We start from the raw sequence: 27,965 nt of genomic DNA on the forward strand, positions 1-27,965 counted from the left end.
GGTCCACACCTGAAAAGGAGATCAGCACCATAAGAAAACTAAAAAGAGGTCGCATTTGCAAAGCCACTCTTTGTCATCCTCCCACAAAAAGAAGTGTCAACATGGACAAAGGGCGATTCCGACTCCTCCTCCGAGGTAAGTTGTCATCGGGTCCAAGTAGATCTAGGGCCCAAGTAGGAGACCTTTAAAGACCAGATGCTCGAGATGAAGAAAGTGGCAGCTGCAGGTACGGGTCAGGCCTCGACGCAGCAGGCCCCGTTGGCTCCAGTTGTTCCCAGAGGTTCTGACTCCAAGGAAGCAGCGTCGGTGCAGGAGCCCTCAGATTGGCACCAGCAACTGCAAAGAATTACCGTTTTGGGTGCCGTCAGGCATGGGTCCATCGATGCCTGTGCCGATGCTCAACCGTTCGTACGTCCGACTGTCTCAATCGTCCTTTTTCGAGACGCCTGTGTCCATTTTCGATGATGACGAGGCACCTTTTGGTCTCGAGCCGGTGCAAGGAGGTTGTGGTGGCAGTGATTTTTTTTCTCTAACTAGGCTGGCAGAGCGGCTTCCGGGTGCAAGTGGCTTAGACACTTCATTTGATTTGGAAATCCAGCAAATCCATCCTTATGGGCATGCAAATGCACAGTGCCGTGCCACCGTGGACAGGGTGGTAGATGCAATATGGTGGTGTGCCCCAGATAAGCCCCTGTCCCATTATGAACTTAATGACATTTTGGATCAGGGGCCTCTGACAGAAAGGGCCATGCCCTTTAACATAGCCATTGCTGACCCTATAACCACCTAGTGGCAGGAGCTGCTTTCCACCACTCATGTCAATTCTGAGCCGGCATGGGGAGAATCCACCTTTTCTCTCCACCCGTCCTACGCCTGAGGGGCTGGTTGTTCAGGCAGCCGCAGTCAATACTAGACCCTCCAAATCCACGTTGAATCTTCCTACAGATAATGAAGGTAAAAAGACGGATGCCCTTGCAAAGAAATTGTTTGCATCAGGCAGTATGGCTTTAAAAGCAGTGAATGTGTCCTGAGCATTTGCCAAGTATACCCATGACCTATGGAAGACAATTCAGGAAGCATCAGAACATATTCCTGAAGGAGAAAAGCTTCTTAAGAATAATGGATGATGGGAAAGAGGTGGCCCGGCAGTCTTTGCAAACAGCCTGGATGTTGCTGACTGTGTCGGTAGAGCAGTGGGGTTGGCTGCTGTTCTAAGGAGACAGGCGTATTTGCACAATTCAGGTTTTTTGCCTAAAGACATATTAGTCACTTGGGTCGTTAGAGAAATATAAGGATTCAAAACTTGTGGCCAAGTCACTGGGTCTAGCTCTGCATCAGCCGGTGAAACCTTTCTTCAGTTTCGCTTCCAGGACAAGTGGGTACAGACGGTACGTCTCCTTTGGAAGGAAGGTACAGCTCCTGCAACCCAGGCAGGGGACAGAGGTGGTCCCCACACACCAGAAGGGCCAGGAGAAGGCAGCAGTAGGAGTTCTCCCCATGTTTCCACGGTTGGAGGAAGGATTGGTGAGCATTGGTCACAGTGGCAAGAGATTACTTCCGATGCCTGGGCCCCGCAGATCATCAAATGGGCTTACTGTTTGCCAAGTCTGATAAGACCGCCAGACAGATCCCCTCCCTTTATTAACACTGGAGCGCCAGGAAGAACTGAGACCCCTGCTATTGAAAATTGCCATGGAAGAGGTACCTCCTGAGCAGACAGGATCAGATTGGTATTCCTGGTATTTCCTGGTATCCAAGAGAGGGGGAAGACCTCTCCCCATTTTGGATCACAGAGCCTTGAACACGTTCCCAAGGAAGGACGAACTCAAAATGGTGACGCTGCGAGAAATCCTCCATGCTCTTCAGCTTCAGGACTGTGGCTGGAGTAGTTCAATCTCCATGATGCGTATTTCCACGTGCCCATCCATCCATCAGCCCATGAAATTCTTGAGATTCCTTATAGAGGACAAGTACTACCAGTTCAAGGTGCTTCCCTTTTGGTTGACCTCCGCACCCAGGGTCTTCACCAAGCTGATGGCGATAGTCACGGCTCACCTCAGGAGATTCACTGTTATGTAGTCCCATACCTGGACAATTGGCAGATCTGAGCAAAGTCGGCGGAGCAAGTTTCAACCCATCTCAAGGCCACTTGCTCACTGCTGCACAGGCTGGGCTTCTCCCTGAACTTTCAGAAGTCCCACACAACGCCAACACAAAGGCTCCAGTTAATCAGAGTGGTCCTGGACACTCGGGAGGGAAAGACTTCTCCTCCCACCCCCTAGGAGAGAGTTGACAGTGTCATATAGATGGTACATCTGTTCCAGAATCACACAGTTTGCCAGAGGTTTCCTTCCTCCGTGTCTTAAGTCTCATGACCTCCTGCATTATTCTAGTGCCAGAGGCCAGACTGCGAATGTGGTCCCTGCAGTGGCTACTAAGGGGTCACTGGTTGCAGTACTTCAGCATCTTGAAGGATGTTCTAAAGTTGTCTTACAATTTCTCTTGGTTGGCCAGCAGCGACAACATGAAGGTGGGAGAAATTTTTGGGCCTCCTTTGCCCACGGTCACAGATGCATCTCTCAAGGTTGGGGGGTTCACTGAGAGGATTTGCATGCGAGCAGCCATTGGTCCCCAATGGAGAGCCAGTGGCACATCAACAGGCTGGAGTTGCGAATGGTCAGGCTGGGCCTGAAAGCTTTTACGCCTTATATCAAGGGGAAAGATATCCTGATCATGATGGACAATACAGTGACCATGCACTACCTGAACCAGCAGGGAGGTGTACAGTGTCTTCCCCGCTGCAGTAAGACAATGGAGCTGTGGTTCTCGTTGTTGGAGAACTAGATCTCTGTCTCAGCTGTCCGCCTAGCGGAGATGGAAAACATATTGGCATACGCCCTGAGCAGGCAGAGCACAGTCTTGCACGAGTGAGGTGTGCCAGGAAGTTCTCTAGGAGATCTTCTCTCAATGGGGTATCCCGACGGTGGATCTGTTTGTCACAGATTCCAACAGGAAGTGCAGACAGTTTTGCTTGAGGGAATTCCCAGCAAGAGGCGCACTGTGGGATGCATTCCTTGTGTAGTGGGACTTCGACCTCCACTATGCCTTCCCTCCAATTCCCGTAATCCTGTGGGTTCACCGGAGGTTGTGGAGGTTCCGAACAACCCTGATCTTAATCGCTCTGGATTGGGCGAGGAGAGCATGGTACTTGGATCTTCAGGCCATGAGCATCTGTACACTTCCCCGGTTGCCTCGTCGGCTGGACCTTATATGCCAGTCGGAGGGCCGGGCACACCACCCGGACCCAGAATCCCTCAACCTACATGCGTGGCTCTTGAGAGGATGAGATATGACTGGGACCTCTCAGAAGGAGGTACTTGAGGTGCTACTGGCTGCTCGCAGACTGTCAACTAGATCAGTGTATGCGTGCAGGTGGGCAAGATTTGAGGAGTGGTGCAGGGAATGCGAGATCGACCCTATCTCTTGTCCTACCACTTCAGTGATGAAATTCCATCTGTCACTAGCCCCTTCAAGTTACAACAGACTAATGGTATTTGGTGGCTTTGTCTGTTTTCAAAATATCCCCGGATCAAGTGTCTTTGTTTATGATACTGCAAGACTTATCCTTGACCTTAAGCCCAGGACTGCATCTCTCTGGCACCTGAATTCCTCCACTGGCTTCTCCTAGCTACAAGGATCAATTTCAAGACCCTATGCATAGTCCACAAAACTTTCTAGGGCCGGGGCTCGAATGATCTACAACTCGCTCTCCCTAAATACTCTCCTTCTAGAGTCCTCCGCTTGTCGTCCTCCATCTCTCTCCACTTGAGCCGATTTTCAAAACAGAGATTTGGGGGTAGATTTCTGTCCTCTGCAGGTGCTTCCCTCTGGAACATCCTCCCTGCCTCTCTCCATCTTGAGCCTGATCACCTTAAGTTCCAGAAACTCCTCGATACCTTCCTCTTCTCTTCCTCCTTCTCTCTCCCCCAATAACCCCTGTCTATTCTTACCTACTGCCCTCTTCCCTCTCTCCCTAATTCAGCTCTGTTTGCTGACTGGTCGTCTGCTGCACCTGCAGAGCGACACAGGTCTCAGGTTCCCCCGCCAGTCCTCACACTTGCCCCTAGGCCCCTGCACTCCACCCACCACTTCTGCACTTCTTTACTCATTCCTTGAGAATGGTAACCTCTCGGCTCTTAACCCAGGGCCTTGGTCTGGGCGCACTTCTCTCCCTCACTCTTTCATTCCATGTCTGGCACTTACGTTAGCTAGAATGCACTGGGCCTGCTCCGCCAGGCTTAATGCTGTTGTTTTTTGTTCCTACTTCAATGGATTGTTCTTCTCCCGCAGATGCCTCATCTGATATCCTCATCCAGCTCTGCTGCTCGGAAACTTTTCGATGGGGGGCATAGTGGACCTCGACTCGGCCATCCCGTCTTGCTCAGTGCTCGATCGTTGGCTTTGGACGTGACTTCAGGCATTGTGTACATATACCACATCACTACGCCCCATATCTCAGTTCCTTTTTTCAGCTCGCTTGCACGCTCCTTCGGGAACACGGCATGGAGTCTTTGACGCAGCATTTTTGACTGAAATCGTCAAATTGTCTCTCATAAAACCTCTCCTGCAATGTCCACTCACTAGATTTCAGTTTAAAAGGTGCACCGACTGCCATTCCAAAATGTCGGTGAGCGAACCGCACAACATTTTTCGGTGGTGTCTGAATGCGGATCACGACACACGGATGTGCATCATCCTCCAAAATGCAGTCAAAATCCATTTGTCGGCGGGCTGCCAAACTTGCTTTGTGCCGCCGTCTCTGAAATCTCTGGTGCGGTCGGTCGACTGAGGCCAAGACGGAAGGGCCAATCCCCGAAAAGAAGAAGGAAAAGCATCCGCGGAAAGCCAAAAAGCATTCACACTTGGGGATCCAGTTTCTCGTCTTCGTTGCATAAGAAGAAGAGACGCCATTGACACAATTCCAGCTCGTCATTGGAGAAAGGTAAACCCTCGGCTAGGCCGACCACTCAAGAAGAGTGGAAACCTTTCAAAAAAGAAATGCTTGAAATGTTTAACACTCAGGCTGCTGCAGGTGTCCTCCCCCCCGGAACAGCAGGCCTCGGCAGCCAAAGTGGAGCTCGACACTCCCGACCCCACGCTTGCCAATACTTCAACACCATGGGCGTCCGAGAAGTCTTTGGGCTTGACGGCGAAAATGGCACGTAAACCATCGATGGCTGGTCCTTCTCTAGAGTGTCGGAAGGCTGACGTTCCCAATGTCCCTGCATTATCCAAGCCCCGACCGGCACCGACGGCCGTTCTATCGGCGTTGAGAGAAAAACCCTTGGCACCGACTATCAGCAACAGATCTTTCATTCCACTGTACAGGTCGGTAGGTGTCAATTTCTTCTACAACCAAGCTGACCTGATGGCATTAGCTCAAGGGTTGCAGGACACCAGTGGCCTGGACACGTCTCCCGGTCAGCCTTACACTCACTTCCATGCTAAATTTAGGACCTTAGTGAAAAGGATAGTAGACACCCTATCCTTTTCAGCACATGTTCAGGACTACGAATTGACAAACATCTTGGATGAAGGTCCTGTAACTGACCATAACACGCCACTGAATCTGGCAATTTCAGACCTTCTAACCTCCTTGTGGCAACATCCCTGCTCCATTCCCCCAGGAACTCTAACTTTACGGAGAAGTACAGGCCAGCATGAGGAGATCCATCTTTCCTGGCTTCTCACCCTTCTCCAGAAGGGCTTGTTGTGCAGCCAGCCACAACCACCACCAGACCTGTGGCATCCTCTTCCAATCTACCCCCTAACAGAGTGGGTAAAAGGTTAGACGCAATGGTCAAAAAGGTCTTGACCGAATGGCCTGTGTGTTTGCAAAGTACTCCTTTAGTCTATGGAAAGCCATGGAGCAGGCAGCACTGTACATCTCCAAATGTGAAATGCGGTATAGGTTTACATGACTGGTGGGAGATGGGAAGGAGGTAGCCAAGCAGTTGTTGGAGAGGGCTTGGACGTGGCCGACTGCATTGCCCGTTCAATGGGGTCAGCTGTTTTATTGACAATGCAAGCCTATCTGAAAACGTCAGGCTTCTACCTGAAATCCCAGAATAGGGAGGGAGAGGTCCTTTTTGGCCAGAAGATTGATGACTCTTTGGAAAAATTCAGAGTCTAAAATAGCATCAAATCACTTGACCTAGCTGCACAGCAAGCCAAACCTGTCTTCAGCTTTGCCTCTAGGGGCAGAGGCTATAGATTGTATATGCCTTAGGGCAGGAAAACGCAGCTCTCACGGGCCAGGCAGGGGCTAAGGTGTTTCTTTCGTCCCAGAAGGGGCAGAGTAGCTTCTAGAGGCCAGCAAATAGCAGCAGCCATGGAGACGACACCACCCTCTAAGCTGCTTTGATTTCCCCTCCCACGACATGGCGATTGGTGGATGTTTGTCAGAATATTGGCACCAGTGACAGGAGATTACCTCCAATGTCTGGGTCCTGCAGCCCTTTCAGTAGGGTTATATTCTGCCCTTCATAAGAAAACCACTGGACAGACCCCCACCACCTCCAATACAACCGGGACAGGAACTCCAGGAAGAACTGCGAGCCCTGTTGTCGAAGGGTGATGTGGAAGAGGTAACTCCCGATCAGAGAGGGTCAGGTTGGCGTTCATGGTATTTCCCGGTGCCCAAGAAACAAGGAGGTCTTCGTCCCATTCCGAACCTTGGGGCCTTGAATACGTTTCTGAGGAAAGACAAATTCGGGATGGTAACGACGGGAGAAATTCTCCACACTCTCGAACCTCAGGACTGGCTGTTGTCAATAGATCTGCAGGACGCCTATTGCATGCGCTGATACATCGAAAGCACAGGAAGTTCCCGAGGTTCCTCATAGGGGACATGCACCATCAGTTCAAAGTGCTTCCCTTTGTGTTGACCTCCTCTCCAAGGGTCTTCACCAAGCTCATGGCGTATTCCTGTTTCAATGGATTGCTTTTATCCCGTAGATTCCTCATCTTGATAGATAACCATCATCCAGCCCTGCTGCTTGGAAAATGTTTTGATGGGGCGTAGTGGACCTTGACTCGATCGTCGATCCGTCTTGCGCGGTGGTCGATCATCAGCCCTGGAAGTGAGGTCAGGTGCATATAAATACCACTTCACTACGCCCCATGCTTCAGTTACTTTTTTTTGCACACTCACATGCTGCATCGGGTGTTAGACAGAATCCTGTGCAGTTCCCTTAGGGAGCCCTACAGAAGATTAAGACTACAGGTATATGCAATAAATCCCCTTTGGTATCAGTCTCTACCACAAAGATTTAGTTGGTAGCTGTGGCTAAGCAGTCAGACCCATCTCAAGAGGGAGATGAGCAGTATTCAGGGTTTACACATTAGGACTACAATACTATGGAACAAGGAAACACTGACCAAAGCTTTGTATCAAAAAGAATATATATATTTATTTTACACACTCTGATGTTCACACACAAATCACTATTATTAAAGTAAGTTAAAACAGTCTAGAAAAAGTATACACACTCCCCTTTTAAATTGTAGATAAGTTTGAGCAAGAGTGAAAACTGAGCAAAACGGCACAGTGCAAACTAAGCAGAAATGGCACTCTAACAATTTCTTCAAAGGGAGGGAAAGGACAAGTCATACAGAGTTAGACTCCAAACACATCAGCAACACTTCCCAATCAGATTGTGAACAAGTTAGGCAAGGCAATACTTTAGTATCAGCAATACTTTGATGAAAACCGAGCAAAATGGCACTTCAGCAATATAAGAAGGGGAAGGAAAGGTGGTTATAAGAGTTTAGGTGCACCAACACATTTCTTAGTGAGAATCAATCTAGAGAAGGCAGTTATAACAGATTTAGCCAGAGTCAATAGGCCTGTGCCAGAGTCAATGGTACAAGGCAAGTGCCCAGGATCAAACTGTTCTAGTAGCTGCAGTCAAGTCTTTGGTTAACGAGTTGAAAAGGTGGTTGCAGATGTGAAAAGATAATGTTAGACGAAAGGGGCGGCCAACCCAGAAGGTAAGTAAAGGATTTAAAACACCTTTAGCAGTACCCAATGAAACGGGAGGCCTGGGGAGACAATGTACCTTGAAAAGTGGAGGAGGCTCCTGCTGTGGCGGTAGTTCCTGGCAGCTCCTGCAGTTCGAGAGATCCAGCAGAGGAAGAGAGGCTGTCGTCGTGGAGGAAGGTTCGAGTTACTGCACTGCCCAGGGATGAAACCAGCCGCTGTGATGCCAAGACAAATAAAAGGTACGCTCCTCTAAATCGCGGTCGTGGTGGACAGGTGCCTGGCTATCCGGTCTCCTAGTGCTTGGCACTGGCGATTCGACCAAGGCAGGTCCTGCAAGGCGATTGGCGAACTGGTTGGCCCCACCAGCTCAAGGGAAGAAGACTCTTGCAGAGGAAGATCTTCTCAAGTCGTTGGAGAAAAGTGGTGACGATTTGCAGCAGGGCTTCACCAGTGGTTCAGTCGTTGCAAATGTCTTCAGCTTCTCTCCTCTTCGGTTTCTTAGTTCCAGTGGTGTTGTCTTCTCCTCCAGTCCTCGGAGCCCTGCTTTTATGCAGAAAAACCCCCATTCATACAGCCTAGCTGTCACTCACACAGTGGGGTGGCTATCCTGGCGGGATCAGGGCAGAGTGTGACTTGGGTTGCCTAGGTAACCCTGTCCAGGGTGCCTATTCCCCCTCACACACATCCTGTCTACCCCAGACTCAGTGGCACCGAGAGGAGGGCTTCTGTGCAGAAGCCTGCCAAAAGGACGAACAATGGATCCCCGACCCGGGTTAGGATTTCAGAGAAAGACACAAGAAAGAAATATTAACAAAGATCTGGCAATAAAAACCTACCGGAGTAAAGTTAATATTAAAATAAACCGGCGGTATGTTAGAGGCTGTCAGTAAAAGTGGTAGGCTCGAACAATGGGAAAATCCCATAGGGAAATATTTGCGGTCGAATATTTACGGCCGTAACCACTGCCACCAGCCAGGTTTAGTTCATAATTATTGACTAGTAAAGTCAATGGGGACTTTACATGCCCTGGGAGACAGTAGTCAGTCCCAGGGAATGGAGTCTATGTTTGGGGGTCACTAGGACACCCCTGTGTCACTGCACTGAGGGTGCTGGGTAACACACATGTTAAAAAGATGATTCCTATGAGGGTGAGAAAAACCCCATAGACCATAAGCACACAAGATAGCCTAAAACACACACTAGCAATCTATCTAAGAGTGAGAAAAAAGGGTCTCACTCTGAGCAGGAGAAAAAAATAAACCCTTCAAAGCTGCTGGGGGTACTCTGTAGGTAATGGAAATTAGCCATAGAAGAGAATTCTCCCTAACATCGGGAACCTACTCTAGGTTTTCAGAAGACATTTTTCGTTTTTACGTCGATATGTCTTCGCAACGGATCTCGGGTATCAAGCAGTGCTCCAATTGCGAGTCCAAAATGTCGGAGACTGACCCGCACAATGTTTGTGTATGGTGTCTGGATTCCAATCACGTCATGCGCCAAAATGCAACCCAAGTCCCTGCGAGACAGAGTCGGTAAACTGGCCCTGGGCGGACCGTCGCCAAAATCTCTGGCCCGGTCTCTCGTCCAGTCGTTTGAGGCCGAGACTGAGGAGCCCACTAGTCACGATAAGGGCCTGCACCCCAAGAATATGAAGAGGAGGTCCCACTCCAGAAGCCATTCCTTATCCTCTTCCTCATGGAAGAAGAAGCAACGCCACCACCGGCGGGAATCGGATTCTTCCTCGGAGCGAGGTGAGCCCTCTAAGGGACCGACCACTCGCAAAGAGTGGGATTCTTTTAAGAAAGAAATGCTCACAATGTTTCAGCAACAGGTGGCTGTTGGCGCGGCTCCCATCCCCGACCAGCAGACCTTGGCAGCTAAAACAGCGCTATGCACCCCCGACCCCACGCTTGCCAGGAAGTTGATGCCTTTGGCGCCGACTGAGCCTTAGCGCTCTGGGACCCAAGTGGCGTGAAAATCGCCCTTGAGAAGCCTCGCCCACAGCGTCCATCTGAGCCATCAGTACCTGTACCCACCCCATCGGCCTCTAAGGCTGCGCTACAAGCTGCTAAGCCCTCTGCCCTGGCAGCCAGGATCACAGCGCTGAAGGAAAAGCCCTCAACTTTGACGCCTTTCAACCGCTATCGAGGAAAGGATTTTTTTGACTCAATGCGGTTAATTTTCAGCACCTATCAGGCCCAGGAGTACGAAGAGGTCGATCCCATCTTTGTGGGAACCCGCTGTGTATTACAAGGGCCGAGATAAGTTGATGGCACTTGCTCAGGGCCTCCAAGATGCCAGTGATTTGGACACATCTCCAGAACTTGAGATGCAACAAAAAAAGCCCTAAACTAACTCAAATGTCAAGTTTAGGGCATTAAGTTTAGGGCAGTAGTGGAGAAAGTGGTTGACACCCTCGGGCTCAAGTCGTCCACCACTCTCCATCAAGGGTATGACCTTACAGATAACTTGGAGGAGGGCTCGGCTATTGAGCATAACATGCCCTTCAATCAGGACATAGCTGACCCCTTGACTTCCATCTGGCGAAATCCATGCAGTTCACCCCCCCAATGAGTACCAAGGCTACAGGAAAGTACAGGCCAGCAAGAGGGGACCCTTCCTTCCTCTCAGCACACCTTTCCCCGGAAAGGCTGGTAATTTAGGCTACCACTATATCCTCCAGGCCCGCAGCATCCATGTCAAATCTCCCTACAGACCAGGAAGGCAAAAGAATGGACGCTTTGGCCAAAAGGGTTTTTACCTCAGGCAGCATGGCTCTCAAAGCCTCAAACGTAGCTTGCAGTTTCGCTACATTCTCCTACAGTTTGTGGAAGACTGTCGAGCATGCAGCAGACTACGTCCCAGTAGGTCCTATGGGTATCGGGTAATATTATCCCCATATATATGGTCGCCGTACATATATCGCCGGGAAAAGGTCATGGCAATATTATATGGGTGACCATATATATATGGGGATAGGGGCAGCCAAATGTTCCATGCAATAATGTCCCCACAAAAACTGCCATTTTTCTGCGATATTTTTGCATGGCGATATTTTTGTGGGGACATTATTACATGGAGCCGTCCTATGTGGGACAGATTTATACAGCTGGTGGAGGATAGGCTGGAAACTGCAAAGCAGTCCTTGCAAACATGCCTGGATATTGCTGACTGTGTTGGCCACTCCATGGGGTCAACAGTAGTTATAAGAAGGCAGGTCTATTTGAAAACTTCTAGCTTCTCCCCCAACATGCAAAAGCACCGTCTAGACATGCCTTTTGAGAGGGAGATGCTCTTCGGACAGGAGATGGATGACTCTTTGGAAAAATTTAAGGAGTTTAAAATTACTGCTAAGTTGCTGGGTCTGGCTCCTCAGCCGACTAAGCCTGCCTTTAGCTTAGCCTCTAGAGGCAGAGGCTATGGGCGCTGTGTGCCCTATGACAGGAACGCACAGCTCCCAAAAGTCAGGAAAGGGCAGAGGCGTTTCTCACGTACCGGAAGGGACAGAGGAGCTTCTAAGGGCCAGCAGACAGCAGCTGCAGCTGGGGTGGCTGCACCTAAGAAGCCGCTTTGTTTTTCCCCTCCCACAATGTACCAGTTGGTGGACGTTTGGCAGGGCATTGGTCCCAGTGGCAGGAGATACCCTCTGATGCCTGGGACCTGCAGTTAATTTGATAGGGTTATTGTCTGCTCTTCTTTAGAAAACCTCCAGACAGGCCACCATCATCACCGATGACGGGAACAAGCACCAGGAAGAACTGAGAGCCCTGTTGTCGAAGGGTGCCGTGGAAGAGTTTCCTTCCGATCAGACAGTATCAGGCTGGTATTCCCGGTATTTCCTGGTACCCAAAAAAGGAGGAGGTCCCCGTCCCATTCTGGACTTCAGGTCTCTAAACAAGTTCCTGAGAAAAGACATATTCAGAATCGTGACGTTGAGAGAAAATCTCCATGCTCTCGAGCTTCAGGACTAGCTGGTGTCCATAGACCTGCAGGATGCCTGTTTCCATGGGCCCATACATCAGAAGCACAGGAAATTCCTGTGGTTCCTCATTGGGGTCAAGCAGTGTCAGTTCAAAGTGCTGCCCTTTGGGTTGACTTCCGTTCCAAGAGTCTTCACCAAGCTCATGGCGGTAGTCGCGTCTCACCTCAGGAGATCCGGAGTGCACGTATCCTCATACCTGGACAACTGGCTGCTCCGGCGGAAGTCAGCAGAACAGGTTTTGTCCCACCTGGAAGACACCTGTCTGCTAGTGCACTGGCTGGGCTTCTCCCTGAACTTAAAGAAGTCCCTCATGATACAGGTCCAAAGGCTCCAGTTCATTGGGACGTTCCTAGACATCTGGACCGGGAAGGTCTTCCCTCCCGAGGAGAGAGCCGACAGCATGCAGCAGATGGTCCAGTTGTTCCGGAACCACGCCACCTTACCTGCAGATTCCTTTCTCTGCCTTTGGGGCCTCATGGCCTCCTGCATTTTCCTCGTGCTAGAGGCCAGACTGCGCATGAGATCCCTTCAATGGCTCTTCTTGGAGCAATTGTCTCAGTATCTGGGAGCCTTCTCGGATCCTCTCAGAGTGTCCAAGTAGGTAGTTTGTGGACTCGGCTGGTGGGACACGAGCCGAGTCCACGAGCAGCAATTTTATGGTGGGGTACCCTTCTGGCCTCCATGCCCTCAAACCCGAGTGGTCATGGAATGCGTCCTTGAAGGGTTGGGTCGCTCACTGCAAGGATTTGCAGGTGAGCAGCCTGTGGACAGCGACTGAAGCCAGGTGACATATCAACAGGCTGGAGTTGCAAGCCATCAGCCTAGCCCTGAAGGCCTTTGCCCCATCGCTCATATTGAAGCATTTCATGATTCTGATTGACAACACGGTGGCCATGCACTACCTGAACAAGTAGGGTGGAGTGCATTCCCGTCCCCTCTGCACAGAAGCGATGCAACTGTGCTTCTGGTTGCTAGATAATCAGATCTCAGTATTGGCAGTTCATCTGGTTGGGGCAGAGAACAGCTTAGTGGATGGTCTGAGCAGGCAGAGCACGGTCTCACACGAGTGGGAAGAGTGCCACAAAGTCCTGGAAGAGGTCTTCGCTCTCTGGGGTACCCCAGCAGTGGGTCTGTTTGCCACAGAAGCCAACAGGAAGTGAGAACAGTTTTGCTTGAAGGAATTCCCAGCGAACGGTGCACTAGGGGATGCGTTTCTGTTGGATTGGACAGTCCCTCTCCACTACGCATTCCCTCCGCGCCATGTAATTCCTTGGATTCACAGGAGGATGAAGAGGTTTCGAGCGACCATGATCTTGATCACCCAAGATTGGGCGAGGAGGACGTACTCCGACCTCTTGGAGCTGTCCAACTGTCCACATCACTGGTTGCCTCGGTGGCCGGATCTCCTCACCCAGTCAGAGGGTCGGATACTGCACCCGAACCCGGATTCCTTCAATTTACATGCGGGGCTCTTGAGCGGATGAGGTATGATGGCTGGGACCTCTCAGAGGAAGTTCTTGAGGTGTTGCTAGCTGCACGCAGACTGTGTGCAAGATATCTCTATGCATGAGGGGGAGAAGATTTGAGGGATGGTGCAGGCAGTGCGAGTATGACCCCACATCTTGCCCTACCACAACAGTTATGGAGTTCTTTCTGTCACTAAGCTCTTCAGGCCTTCAGGTTGCAACAGTCAAGGTGTATTTGGCGACCCTTTCTGTGCTAAAAGGTCCCTGGATCAAGGTTCCTTTTTTACCATAGCGGTCATGGCCCAATTCCTGAAAGGTCTTCTCAACACATTTCCGCCAACTCCCTTTGTTATTCCGGATTGGGACCTTAACCTGGTTCTCACTTTTCTGATGGCGGCTCCTTTTAGGCTGTTGTCCCTCAAGAAAGCCTTTCTGATTTCCATCACATCAGCCAGGAGGGTTAGCAGGCTGCAGGCCTTATGCTGCAAGCCCCCTTTTTGCATTTCTTCAAGGAGAAGGTATCTCTTATGGTCAGGCCACTGTCTCAATCCTAAAAGTGTCCTCACATTTTATGTTGCCCACACAGCGGAGTTCAGGAAGACGGACCAGTTGTTTGTCACCACTCTCTCTCACGCAAACGTCTTGTGATTACTAAACAGACCATCTCGTGCTGGATAATTTAGTGCATCTCTGAGTGCTATCAGTCAGCAGGAAAATGAAGTCCCACTGGGTATCGGGCCCATTCCACCAGGGGAGTCTCTGCTTCCACAGCCCTTCAGAAGGGGGTCCCTATTCGAGACATTTGCTGTGCTGCCACTTTTTTTCCTCTTTGTATACTTTCACAAAGCATTATGCGTTGGATGTTGCACGTGGGGCTGATGCACGCTTTGGCAGAGCGGTTCTGCAGAACCTGCTTGTGTAATCCTTTCTGCCCTCCTCCTTTGCCTTATTGCTGAGGGAGTCTATCAAGATGAGTAATCTGGAGAGAGGAGCAATCGCTTGATGGAGGAATTACCTTACCTTAATGTTCTTTCTTTGGATTCTTCTCCCTCAGATTCCTCATCACCCCTCTCAGCCGTCCCCACTCAGAAAGTGTTGTGGCTTTTCGCTTCTATTCCATGAAGTACGTTGGCAATGGCTTTGGGGTGCTCATCTCAATTACTTAAATAAAAAATAAAAGTTGTTTCTAATTGGAATGTTTGTAACCTGTTGGTTTCTATTCCATAGTTGCTAAAATTAAGGCTGATTAGCTCCTTCTGTTTTCCTATGCAGCGTTAGAGCTCGGGAAAAGTTTGGAGGAACTGAGGCATGGGGCTTAGTGACGTGGTATATGTATGGCGCCTGACGTCACTTCCGTAGCCGGCGATCGACCACTGCGCAAGATGGATTGACGACCGAGTCAAGTCCACTACGCCCCTGCCAAAGATTTTCCGAGCAGCAGAGCTGGATGATGGATATCTATGAAGATGAGGAATCTGTGGGAGAAGAATCCATAGAAAGATTGTTACGGTAAGTAATTTCTCCAAAAATCCTTGAGCCTTTACATCGCTAGGCCGTCCGAAAATCTGACCAGCTGCTTGTGGCCCTGTTACAGGGACTGTCTCTTTAAAGACAGTCCCCTCTAGTGCGAGTCACAACAGGAAGACGTACAAGGAGGAGGGGGTCTGTAGGAAGGAGTAGGAAGTGGACTCACTTCCATTACGTTACTGAATAAAGAAAGTTCTAATCCACATCGCTGGTGTGCCTCATTATTTCCTGAGGGGTTAAAGACTTCTAACAACTGGCGACGAGGCTCGACACAGCTCACCAGCGTCCTCCTGTCACCAAGCACCTGCAATCCACATCCGTGATCCCACGGAGACAAAGCGCCGGGCAGAGTGGCCGCACTTACACACGCAGGCAATTCTTTTGCATGTTTCCTCCGGAGGCAACGTGCGTTGCTCTCCCACACCAGCGATCCGGCTGCATGTGTCCTCCCGGGCCAGTGATCCCACTGGGCACCGATGCTGAAACTTCTCCTGCATTTCCAAGGCCAGTGATCCCACTGGCACCAGTGAAACACACAGCTCCAGCAAGTCCTTCCTCTGAATCCGGAAACCCCGATGATTGGCGCTTGGGACCCAAGCCCTGCTACAAAGGCCCATCCAGACTGGCCCAGCACCTGCAGACACGCCATGTAGTCCTCCAGAAAAACGCTCCAACATGCCAGCCACCTGCCTGCAATGGAGGGTTCAGAGAAGGCCCAAGCCACCAGCTACAAAAGCAACCTGAAACGCCTAACAGACCAGGTGGGTGTCCTCACTTCCCCAAAGTGACCCAAGTTCACTACATCAGGAGGGAGGGAAAGTCTAAGAACACTGTGCCCTTTCAAGTGTGCACTCGCACACATCAGGCACATCATGGCTGACCGCATTGAAAAAGAAAAGATAGAAAGAACAAAAAAAAGCATAAGGAGCCGGACAAGTTCCCTGCTTTTTTCATTGACCCATGCACCACGAGCATTATCCCCGATCAAGCTGGGCAGGCCCAACAGCAACCCCCCACCAAGTGTCCTGGTCGACTGCGACAGCTTGGCGCAAGCCCCCACCTTTCTCCATGACCCTGCATGCCGACAAGGGCCCTCGGTGGGTTGAATGGCTTGAGGACTTTAAAAATGTTATAGCGGCTGCAGGAGAAGAAACCTCTCCACGCCTACGCAGCATGCTCATTATCACGGCTGGTACTGAAATAAAAACCTTAATCAAAACTATCCCACCAGCAGAGCACACTGATTTCACCACTTTAATAACCGCCCTGAACAAAAGACTGGTCATAGAACCAAACAGGGACTATGAAAGATATATGTTTAACCAATAAACACAACGCAGTGACGAGACAGTGGATGAATTTATCACTAGACTTCAAATCAAAGGGGCACACTGTCACTTTCACGCTTTTTCCCTAGGGGAAGCCATCTGCCTACGAGTGATAGAAGGCTGTCTGTCACCTACCCTGAAAAAACAACTTCTCAAGAAACCCCTCACCATTGAGGAAGTAAGCGAGATGGCTAGGATCCTTGAAAGAGTTGACAAGCAAGCCACACAGATGACCACCACAACGACCCTCAAACAGGAGAAACATGAACTGATAGCTGCGTTCCAGACAGCTAACACCAGGGCGAGCGAGAGGCCTACCAACTCCAACTACACACCGACCCCACGAATGCAAAGACAGTGCTACAGATGTGGAATGGCTTTCACTCACGCAGGATCATGCCCTGCACTCAACCAAAAGTGTGGAAATGTTGGCAGAGAAGGCCACTTCCAGTCTGTTTGCAGAGAAGGGAGACGTTTTCCCGCCTCACGACCAACCTCCTTGCCACAATGCAGGTTGTATCAAAGGACTCCATCGAATCAACCTTACCAATCACGCCCGTACCAACAAGGGCCGAGAAGATATGTCAGAGTAATTGAAGAACTGTATCCTGAAGACGAGATTCAGGACTATGAGCAACAAGAGCTCCACACACGCATCCGAGACGAATACGACAATCCACACCCGCAAAGACCAAGCTATCACGCCATATCGCCAAATTCTCAAGAATACGAAGGCGACCATTTTGACTTCTATGCGCGAGACGAATTTGTGAACCTCATCATGGACGAGGAAGAAGCATGTGAAGCACCGCGAATATCTGTAGACATCTGTGACAAATGATTTTGCTTCCTCATTGACTCGGGAGCCACAGTAAACATTATGGGGAGAAAAAGACCAACCACCACTGACGCAAACGTCATCCCGAATATTCCAATGGGGCGCCGACGTCCCCCTACACAGTGTTGGGTCGTTCAAAAGGCAACTAATTCACAGGGGCAAGTCCACAACCACCGTAATTCACGTCATAGGGAGCCCAACAAAAGGACGATGCCTCCTGAGCTACAAAATGGCTTCCTCCCTGGGCCTCATCAACATAAATGTACTGGAAGGCTACATGATCAGCTCGACTGCGCCAGGAGACGAACCCCGAAACCACATTTATAACATGGGTCATATGCCACACACGGGCCCAGTCATCACGCGGGAGGACATTCTGAATGAATTTCCATAGCTCTGCCAAGGATTAGGTAAAATGAAAGGCCCACCAGTCAAGATACACATTGACCCTGCGGTCCGCCCGGTCCCACAACACCCGCGCAGAGTGGGGTTCCACTTTCAAGAGGCCGTATCAAAAGAACTAAATCAGCTCCTACGGAACAACATCATAGAACCAGCCACTGGTCCGACCCTGTGGGTCTCCCCACTCGTGATCGTCCCAAAGGAAGGTGGGCGGTTGCGGTTATGTATTGACATGAGCGTAGCCAATACAGCCATTCATAGGGAACGTCACCCGGGACCCATGATCGAGGACATGATCGTTCCATTGAACAAGCCAATCCTCTTCTCAAAGTTGGACCTAAATCAAGGATACCATCAGCTCGAACTCCATCCAGAGTCGAGATCAATCGCCACATTCGCATCCCATGACAGACTATTCTGTTATAAAAAACTAAACTTTGGGATATCGTCAGCAGCTGAAATTTTTCATGAAACCATCAGGCAAGTCATCCGACCTGTAAAAGGAACCCTAAACTATAGCGACGACATCCTCGTGTTCGGAAAGACTCGGAAGGAACATGATGAGGCACTTTGTGCCGCCTGCACAGCTATACAAGACGCTGGACTGACCCTAAACCTAGAGAAGTGCTGATTCAGCAAGTCCAAACTCAAATTCTTGGGACACATCTTCTCAGTGGACGGGATGACCCCTGATCCGGTCAAGGTCTCCACCATTTTCCACCTGCAGAGACTGGAACAGGCTGCCGACGTAAGATCATTCCAAGGGATGGCTGGCTACTGTGCCCGTTATGTACCCCACTTCGCTACAATCACCGAACCCCTTTGACGCCTGCTGCAAAAGGATGTACTCTTTGCTTGGACAGAGACATGTCAAGGAACATTTGACACCATGAAACAAGCCCTTGCGGCGGCCCGGAAACTTGCCTACTTTGACCTCGACTGGCATACCGAAATCGTGGTAGACGCCAGCCCTGTGGGTCTGGGAGCGATCCTTGTGCAAACCAGCGGCCCAGACACTCACCCAAGACATGTGGTTGCCTATGCTAGCAGGGCGCTGGCTCCTCCAGACTCAGCGTACTCCCAGGTGGAGAAGGAAAGTCTGGCAGGGGTATGGGGTTGTGAACATTTTCACAATTTCATTATTGGAAAACGATTCACACTTATCACGGACCATCAAGCCTTGCTGTCCCTCTTTGGGAACCCAAGAACGAAAATGCTGGGGCATCCGCCTACAAGAATATGACTTCGAAATAATCCATTGACCTGGGAGCGAGAACAACCCTCCTGACTACTTGTTGAGGCACTCGACGGGAAAACCTATTCCGAGGACCGTAGATGCTGAATACGTGAGCTATGTAACCACCAACGCGCTGCCCCCGGCCATTTCCATTGACACCATTGCAGCAGCCTCGGCAGCAGATCCCTCCATGGCTCTAGCAATATCCCTGACAGAGAATAACAAATGGAAAGACTTTCGCCAAGCAGTCCAGAGACACCCTGACACGTGCAGGGACGAACTTGAAAGGCTCGCAAAGATACACACAGAATTGGCGGTACAAGACAAAACGATCCTACTCAGAGGATGCCGGCTAGCGATACCAGCAGCAATCCAGTCTGAAATCATCAGGACAGTGCATGAAGGACACAGGGGCGCAGATAACACCAAAAGGCAACTCCTATGCCACGTCTGGTTTCCGTTCATGGACGATATGGTAGACAGGTGGGTGAAGAACTGTGCAGCTTGCCAATGCACTGCAAAAGCAGAACAACCTGTGCTGCTCCGAGTGACCCCCAAACCCAGATCACCTGTGGGAACGAGTCGCAGTTGATTTCTACGGCCCAATCGAAACCAGCGAGTACTTGCTACTGTTCATTGATGAACGCTCCAGGTTCCCCATCGTAAAGAAAGTAAGGTCCACAGCGTTTGCCCACGTAGCCGCCACATTCAACGAGGTCATCAGCGAATGGGGGATCCTGAATACAATTAAATCAGCTAATGGTCCGCGATTCAGTGGTCATGAGTTCAGGGTATTTGCGAAGCACATGGGATTTAAACACCAGAAGATCATACCACGCTGGCCCCAAGCCAATGGGATGGCAGAAGGGTTCATGACCTCAATTAAAAAGACCATGCAAAGAGCAAGAGTGGAAGGATCAGACCCACACCAAGCATTGTGCAGAATGTTGAGAGACTATCGGAACACCCCCCACGAGGTCACCAACAAAACCCCGGCCGAACTCCTGATGAAATACCAAGTCAGAACCAGGCTTGTCAACAACCCAGCAACGCGGCCTGAACCAGACCAAGAGGTCATCAGACGGGACGCTGAACGGAAAGAGAAAGCCAGGGTCCAGACAGCTGGGAGGAGAAGAGCCCAGGAAAAGGAGTTTCAAATAGGAGATAAAGTCTGGGTCCAACAAACAATGAATAAGAAAACAGACTCACTGTATGCACCAGAGCAACTCCAAGTAATTGCCGTTAATGGGACAATGATAACTGCAGCCAGTGAATCGAGAATAGTGACCAGGAACAGCTCGCTGTTCTAGCATGTCCTGAGGGAAGAAGAAGAGAGACCGCCACCGGCTGACCCAGACCCTGAACTCTATGACCCACAGGACAAAGAGTGGGTTCCCCTGAAACCGCAGGTTCTGTGCTAGCTGAATCCACATGATCAGACTGACGGTGACTCACACCCAGAGTCACGAGGGCGACCCCAAAGGGTCATCAAGGGACCTCCAAGACTGGTGGAAGAGTGTTAAATTAAAGTTAAATGTTTTCAGTTAGATATCTTGTAAGGACATTTGTCTTGGGGTTTTGTTACAGGGACTGTTTCTTTAAGACAGTCCCCTCTAGTGCGAGTCACGACAGGACCTGACATACAAGGAGTAGAGGGTCTGTAGGAAGGAGCAGGAAGTGGACTCACTTCCATTACGTTACTGAATAAAGAAAGTGCTAATCCACATCGTTGGTGTGCCTCATTATTTCCTGAGGGGTTAAAGACCTCTAACAGGCCCATTCATTGTCCCGCAAAGGTCTGGCTGGAACTAAGCAGACTCTGTCTCGTTGCATTATTCTTTGCATCGCAGAATGTTAGCAGTCTGCAGGCAGGGAGCTTCCTCCCGGCATCAGGGCACAGTTGACGAGAGGGGTCTCGGCTTCTACAGCCTTGCAGAGAGGAATTCCCATTCGGGACATCTGTTGTGCAGCCCCATGGTCGTCCTTGCACACGTTTACCAGGCACTATTGTCCGTGGGCTGATGCACGTTTTGGTAAGGCAGCTCTGCAAACTCTGCCACTGTAGAACTTTCTGGTCACCTCTGTGGTCCTAACTGCTTGGGGAGTCTATCAGATGAGGAATCTGCGGGAGAACTCAATCCATTGAAGGAGAAATTACTTAACATAATGTTCTTCTATGGATTCTTCTGCCCGAGATTCCTCATTGTCCCTCCCATCCATCCCTGCTCAGAATGTTCTTACGGCTTGGCGCATCTGTCTCAGCGAAGGGACACCTGTTGATGGCTCTCAGGTGACTGCTTTATCTGGCTCGTCGCTTGTTTTTCACACAAAAAAAAAATCAATTTTCTAATTCTGCAGGGTCACGCCGTTGGGAAGTTTCACAGTGTTAAGTTTGCAGGCTGTCTAGCCTTGCCTCCCATTGTTTTCCTCGGCAGCGTTCAAGCACAGGGGTAAAAAGGGGTACACTGGGCCTCATTATGACCCAGGCGGTAAGGGGTTAACGGCGCCGTAAAAGGTGCCGGCGCCATTAAACCCTTACTGCCTAATTACGAGGTCCCTTTGCGGGTCCCGACCTTAACGGCTGGTTTTACCAGCCGTTAAGGAAGGAACCCGCAAAGGGACTTTCCGTAATTACCGCCTTCCCCATTCCCATTGAGCCCTATGGGGGCCATATGGGGAAGGGCCAATGGTGAATGGGGAATTACCACCCCGCCAACCTTGGAATGGGGTGGTAATTCCTCCATTCACCATGGCGGAGTTGGTAAAATACCGGCGTCAACCATGGCGCTAATAGCGCCATGGTTAATGCCAGGGTCGTAATGAGGCCCACTGAGTTATGGAACGTAGTGACGTGGTCACATCCGGAGCCGATGATAGAGTACCAAGCAAGACGAATCGGCGGCCGAGGCGAGGTCCACTATGTCCCCTGTTGAAATGTTTCAGAGCAGCAGAGCTGAATGAGGATATCTATCAGATGAGGAATCTGCAGGAGATTCATCCATAGAACGAACATTACTGTAAGTAATTTCTCTATCTCTCTATCTTCCACAGTCTCTGGCAATACAGGTTGTCTCCACTTCAAGATAGTCTTTACAAGCAGCCAGTTTACCTTCCACAACGTTTTCTTCACCCTTCTGCCAGCTATCAACCCAAGTGATTAACCAGAAACCTTGGTGCCACTCTCTTAGCTTCAGACAACGCTTGCTCACATGTATCTTAGGCTACATGAACTGTTATTAGATTCACAGCAACAGATTTCTTTTAACTCGGAGAAAGGCTGGTTTCACTCTTAATATGGGGAGACTCTTGGCTTGGACAATGATGCTCTCTTCTTCAATAGTAAATATACTTTCATTTCTTATATATGAACAGAATGCCGTGCTAACGTAAAAAATGGAGTTCAGTCTTTATTTAGAAATCACAAAGGCACACATGACCACTCCTGGATGTCATTTTCAAACGTTTAAAGATTTGTTTTGAATTGTATTCCTGTGTAAAGTAATGGATAGAGTTCAGTTTTCCTTTGGGAATCACAATTAGGCACACAACCACTTCTTGATGTAGTTTTTACAAGTTAAAGGTTTCAACAATTCTTTTATCAAGGTTAGGTATTCGGTAATGCCCTTTGCAATGTTCACTCGTCTTAATTAGTGGCATGTGACCACTAGTTCAGATAGTTAGTCTTTTAAGGGTTTAACAATGGTGTTAAGCAGCATTTGCTTTTCACGCAAGTAAAGGACTTTCCTAATATATGCAAGTGTTTCTTTACCATTGTTCAAACAGCTTCAGCTCGCAGTTAACCATACGCGAGTGACTATGGAACTGGATACTGTTGCTGGCAATGCTTACGCAAGCTATTAGAACCCCAAGCTTCACTCACCATCTTCTTAAACACTTGCTCTGCGGGTCGTAAGGCTTCCACAACTTATGCCACAACTTTTACTACTTCTGGCTTCTTAAGGACCCACCCCATTCCTCTCTGAAGGTGTCTCTGGTTCGGCCACACATTTCTGGAGCCCCTCTCGCACCGGAGACCCATGGCTTGGTAACTGCTCCTCACCTCTGTCTCCAGCATGTTCTCTACACTGCAACCACGGCAATCAGGCTCACATGGAGAAAGACAGCTGCTCTCCTGCACACCTTCTGCTTTGCAGCCTCTACACTTTAGAGTTTGGGGGAACAGGACCCTCTCGGAAGAAGCAGGTGAAGTCTGCTGTATCCACATTCCTATGTCCCCTGTGTTCTCCCACTTCTGCTTGGTTTGCCAGCCTTGTGCCACCTTCTTTCTGCTGCTGCTACTCTGGCTTGCACGCCAGTCAGTTTCAGATCCTTCCAATTGCCTGCACCTGAGGGGGCTTTTTATGCTTCCCAGTTTCCTTCAGGTGTGGATCGTTGGGCTTAGTTGCCTGACTACTGCTACAGTGTGCCTCTTCACCCCTCTTCCTCGTCCCAGTACTCATGGGATTATGGGAATTGTACTCCCCTTCATCAAAGTTAGTTCTTATAAGCATTGGATTGATTTTATTGGTAGATTTATACCCTGTATGATCAATCCAAGATAGACATTTGCAATTTGTGGATGTAGAGGAAGATATTCGTCCACTATGGTCCCCTGTGATATTGCTGTGTGCCCCCGCCCCTCTGGTCGTTATCACTGTGTGCCTCCAGCATCCTCTAGTCTGCCCGTGATGTCGCTGTGTGCCCCCAGCCCCTCTGGTTTCCTGTGTTTGCGCTGTGTGCCCCCCCACCCCCCGCCCCCTCTGGTCCCCTGTGATGTTGCTGTGCCTCCCGCCCCCTCTGGCCCCCTGTGATGTCCCTCTGTGCCCCCCAGCCCCCTCTGGTCCCCCGTGTTGTCGCTGTCCATCCCAGTCCCCTATGGTCCCCCATGATGTCCCTCTGTGCCCCCAGCCCCTTCTGGTCCTCCATGATGTCACTGTGTGCCCCCCAGCCCCTCTGGCCCCCGTGTTGTTGCTGTGTGCCCCCAGCCCCTCCGGTCCCCCATGTTGTCGCTGTGTGCATCTGGCCCCCGTGACATTGCTGCGCACCCCCTCTGGTCCTTCGTGATGTCGATGTGTACCCCCTGCCCCTCTAGTCCCCTGTGTTGTCACTGTGTGCCTACAGCCCCCCTCTGGTTCCCCCCAATGTTGCTTTGTTCCCCCAGCCCCACTGGTCCCCTGTGATGTCTCTGTGTGCCTACAAGCTGCCTCAGGTCCTCAGTGATGTCGCTGTGTGCACCCACCCCTCCGGTCCCCGGTGTTATTGCTGTATGCGCGTGATATTGCTGTGTGCCCCCGCCCCTCTGGTCGTTGTCACTGTGTGCCTCCAGCCCTCCTTGATGTGGCTGTCTGCCCCCAGCCCCTCTTGTCCCCTGTGATGTTGTCATGTGTGACCTTAATCTTTTGCCAATGCTTGGATTTGACTTTTGAAACATTGACTTGTGTTACCTCATCCCTCTACTCTCACTCTGGACCTCCCCTGGATCCCGCACTCATGTTGGCCCTGAATCATGCTGTGCCCATCGTCGCCATGAATCCTCGCCTATATTTTCTGTTCCTTTCCAACATTATGTGCTTTACTGACCTCTGCAACAGTATTCGCTCTCCCCTCTGCTTCTCTGCTCTGTCTTATTCTCTGTTCTCCTCTCTCCTCCCTTCCCCTTCTCTCTGTCTCCTACCCCTCCCTTTCCCTCTGCACTTGCTCTATCGGAATTGTCCCTGGATCTAGTATGAAAGTTACATTTGTTTGTCCCCCCCCATGCTTGTTATCTGCCCCACCGGCCAATGCCTGAGGTGTCATAGGGCCCAGTGTGATGGTCACTTGTTTTGGTCCTCTCCCTCCTTTCTCTTCCCCTCTCCCTCACCCTGTGTTATTCTCCGGAGATGTCGTCGGGCCTTGTGCATTAATCACCTGTTTTCCCGTTCCCTCCTTTGTGTTGTGGCGCTTGCACTGACTGGGGTGTCGCTAGGCCGAGTGCGATGGTTAATCTTTGCATTCTTGTTGTTCATGGCCTGTAAGAATGTTTTCGTGTTTTTCCTTGCTCCCTCCCTTGTCGTGGGGCGCTTTGAAACGCATTGTGTGCGGGCGCTGTATAGATAAACATATCATATCACTATGCTCACTCTCTACTCTACACCATGACAAAGAGTGCAGCTACAACCCTCGATCAATTCAGCCTAGCTGCTCACATACGAACACTATCCCATGAACACCTAATCATTCTAATAAAACGCAGCTATATCCCACGACAAACCGGTCTAGCTGCACACATAAGCGTCCCACAGCCCTAAGGCAGCCAGAACCCATTCTTGGTGTCCACACGCCAGACTGCACACATTGAACCAATATCACTACCACCACACCTAATGCTTGGATGCAGCTACCATCAGGCAATTACATCAGCTGCACACTTAACTTGTGCACCCAAGCACCCTTCAACACCCTACTCTCTCAATTGACCTGGACTACGGTCACCGAGGGCGTTCAACCTACCAGCGCTTTGAGGTCATACCAATGATATATTGAGCGCTATATAAATGCCAAATAACATAACTTAAGGCGTTTTTGCCAGATTTTTTCACATATATACCTTTGAGAGCAAGGAGGGTGTTCATCCTGAAATGCCCTAGAGGATCTTTCTGTTAATATGGCTTGCTCAGATTTAACAGAACGTGTACCAACAGTCATCAATCTTATATTTGGGTCAGGGACATTATAATGACCATATGCCATTACCTGTTTAGGTAACTCAGAAATGCTCTTCCTTTCAGTGGACAAATACTGCGTCTCATCCCACAGGATCTCCTCATCTCCCTGGGCCTTGTCTCCTCCCAGGTGATCCTCCTGCGGTACACACACCCCTGCCCCAAGGTCAGGATCAGGAAGCGTCTGCCTTTCCCTGGCCATCTGGGAGGACACTTTAGGCAGGGTTTTAGTGAGGGATTCGTGGGATTCTTCACATACCTCAATGGGAGTTACTCCCCACTTGGGGACAAGGACTCCCCCTCCGATAAGGAACACCTAGTCCAAAACACAGTTTCTGCCTATATGGGTGTTGGAAAGACTTTGGCTTTCACTCCTTTGGTTTTAGGTAATGCTGAACGTCGTCTGAATGTGAAAGAATATTTCTTTTGTTTCTGATGGCCTACATGAGAGCAAAGCATACTGCAAGTCAGGGAGCGACTCCCACTGAGGGGGGAAAAGTAATCCGTACACAGAGGCAAGCTTCTGTGGAGAAGAAGTCCTGGAGGGGGCGAAGCCATGCAAGGCTGTAGAACCAGCAGTGGTGTGAAGGAACAGAGAACTGCTAGCTGGAGGCTGAAAGGCAGGCGTTCTGACCGAGAAAAAGGCTCCGGTCAGGAGAAAGACGGAGATGGAAACACAACAGTCGCAAATGGTGGCACGACCATTGGAGAGCAGTGGCGGGCCTGGCGCCCGGCAACTGACGCTGAGATCAGAGGGCAGAAGGGAGCATGGGTCCCCCAGCTCCACACAAGGTACAAGAGCTTGAGAGTGCTGAATGGGCACAGGCCCTATGTAAAACAGAGTGAAAAAGATGTGTGCTTTATCCCAAGGCTGGCAAGGCCGTCTAAAGTACGAGGAACTGATAAAGCCGGGTGGGCATGCGTCCTGCGTGAAACAGGTTGAAAGGCATATGAACACTTTGCAGCAAGGCTGGAAAAGTCAACTAGGTCACGGGAATCTGGAACACCTGAGTGAGCAGACACCCTACATCTGTTAAATTGATTGAGACCCAGTACACCTACCAAAGAGTCGTAGGACTTTGGGGAGTCAAAATGCCACAAAGGTTGGGCATAGAGAATTGTGTTAAAAGTGATCCTGGGATCCAAGATGGCTGTCAGATAGAGTGGATGTGCTGCGGGTCGCTCTGTACACCAAATTAGAATCCCGAGATGAGAAGCCATGTCCGAGGTGTCCTTCCTTGAGGCAAAGACCCAGGAACTGGTTGGCAGCAGCTTTCTACTCCAGCGGCATTCAATACTGGTGGAAAGCACTACTCAGAGAAGATACAGCAAGGACAGGTCACACTTGTTGGCCCCCGGCGCAATAACCAACATTCACGGCCCACTTGCTGCAAGCAACTTGGATTGAAGCAGTCTGGAAAGCACTATCAGCAACGTGTGAAGAACACCGCCACCGGGAAAACAGAAGCACACACAGGGGCCGAGACAGAATAACCTCACAATTGGAAGTGCGGCCCGTAGTATAACCTGCTAAATTAACGTTCATTATCTACAGATTATGTACTATGCTGTTTCGCACATAGAGAGTGCCTGGAACGCTCTTAATTACACACAGGGGGATGAGGGGGGAGAAAGAAAGACATATATTTGGCCATTATGAAAGGTTGATGAGATGACACACTTGCCGGACGAGCTGTTCATGGGGAGAAAAAAAACAGGCAGTAAAAGCAGAATAATGCTTGAACTCAGGAGGCATTTTTCAACTGCTAGCATGCTTAACGCACTAGCATTGCGGGTTGCATACTTTGCATATATACCTGGGAAAGACTGTCTCGCCAGCAATAATAAGAAATCTCTTGATCACAAAGACTTATGTCTGGCACCAGGAAGAAAGCTGTGCGACCACTACAACTGGAGTTGCAACAGAAACAATCCAAACCTTTGGACTCACTTTGGGTGAAGAGTAAAAGCCCGACTGGACCTCAGCGCAAAATACAACCACAAGAGACATTGGCAACCCATTCCGGAACACAGAACATGACGGCGTCCAATGATGATTTTATTAGCAGCTTTCAAGAGAAATGTACGTACTTATTTCAGTTACAGTTCTCGAAGTTTACTTCAGAAATTAGATGATCATTAGCAGACTTTAGTAAAGATTCATCAACTCTAGCTGAAAGAATCGACATGAATGAACATGCAATTCAGGAACTGACGGAGGAGAGTAAGCAGGCTGATATTGCTCTTGAAGAGTTGTATAGAAAGACATATCATTTGGAACAGCAATATGAAGATTTAGAGAACCGTTCTTGGCGTTCCAATATCCGAATTAAGTACTTGCTGGAATCAATACAAGACTCAGAGCTGAAAGAAACTGTATGTGGCATATTTGCGGACCTAATAACTGTAAGTGATCCTGCAAACATTCATCTGGACAGAG

This window comes from Ambystoma mexicanum, chromosome 5q (assembly GCF_040938575.1).
Source record: "Ambystoma mexicanum isolate Mex_15411 chromosome 5q, UKY_AmexF1_1, whole genome shotgun sequence".
Lineage (NCBI taxonomy): Eukaryota > Metazoa > Chordata > Amphibia > Caudata > Ambystomatidae > Ambystoma > Ambystoma mexicanum.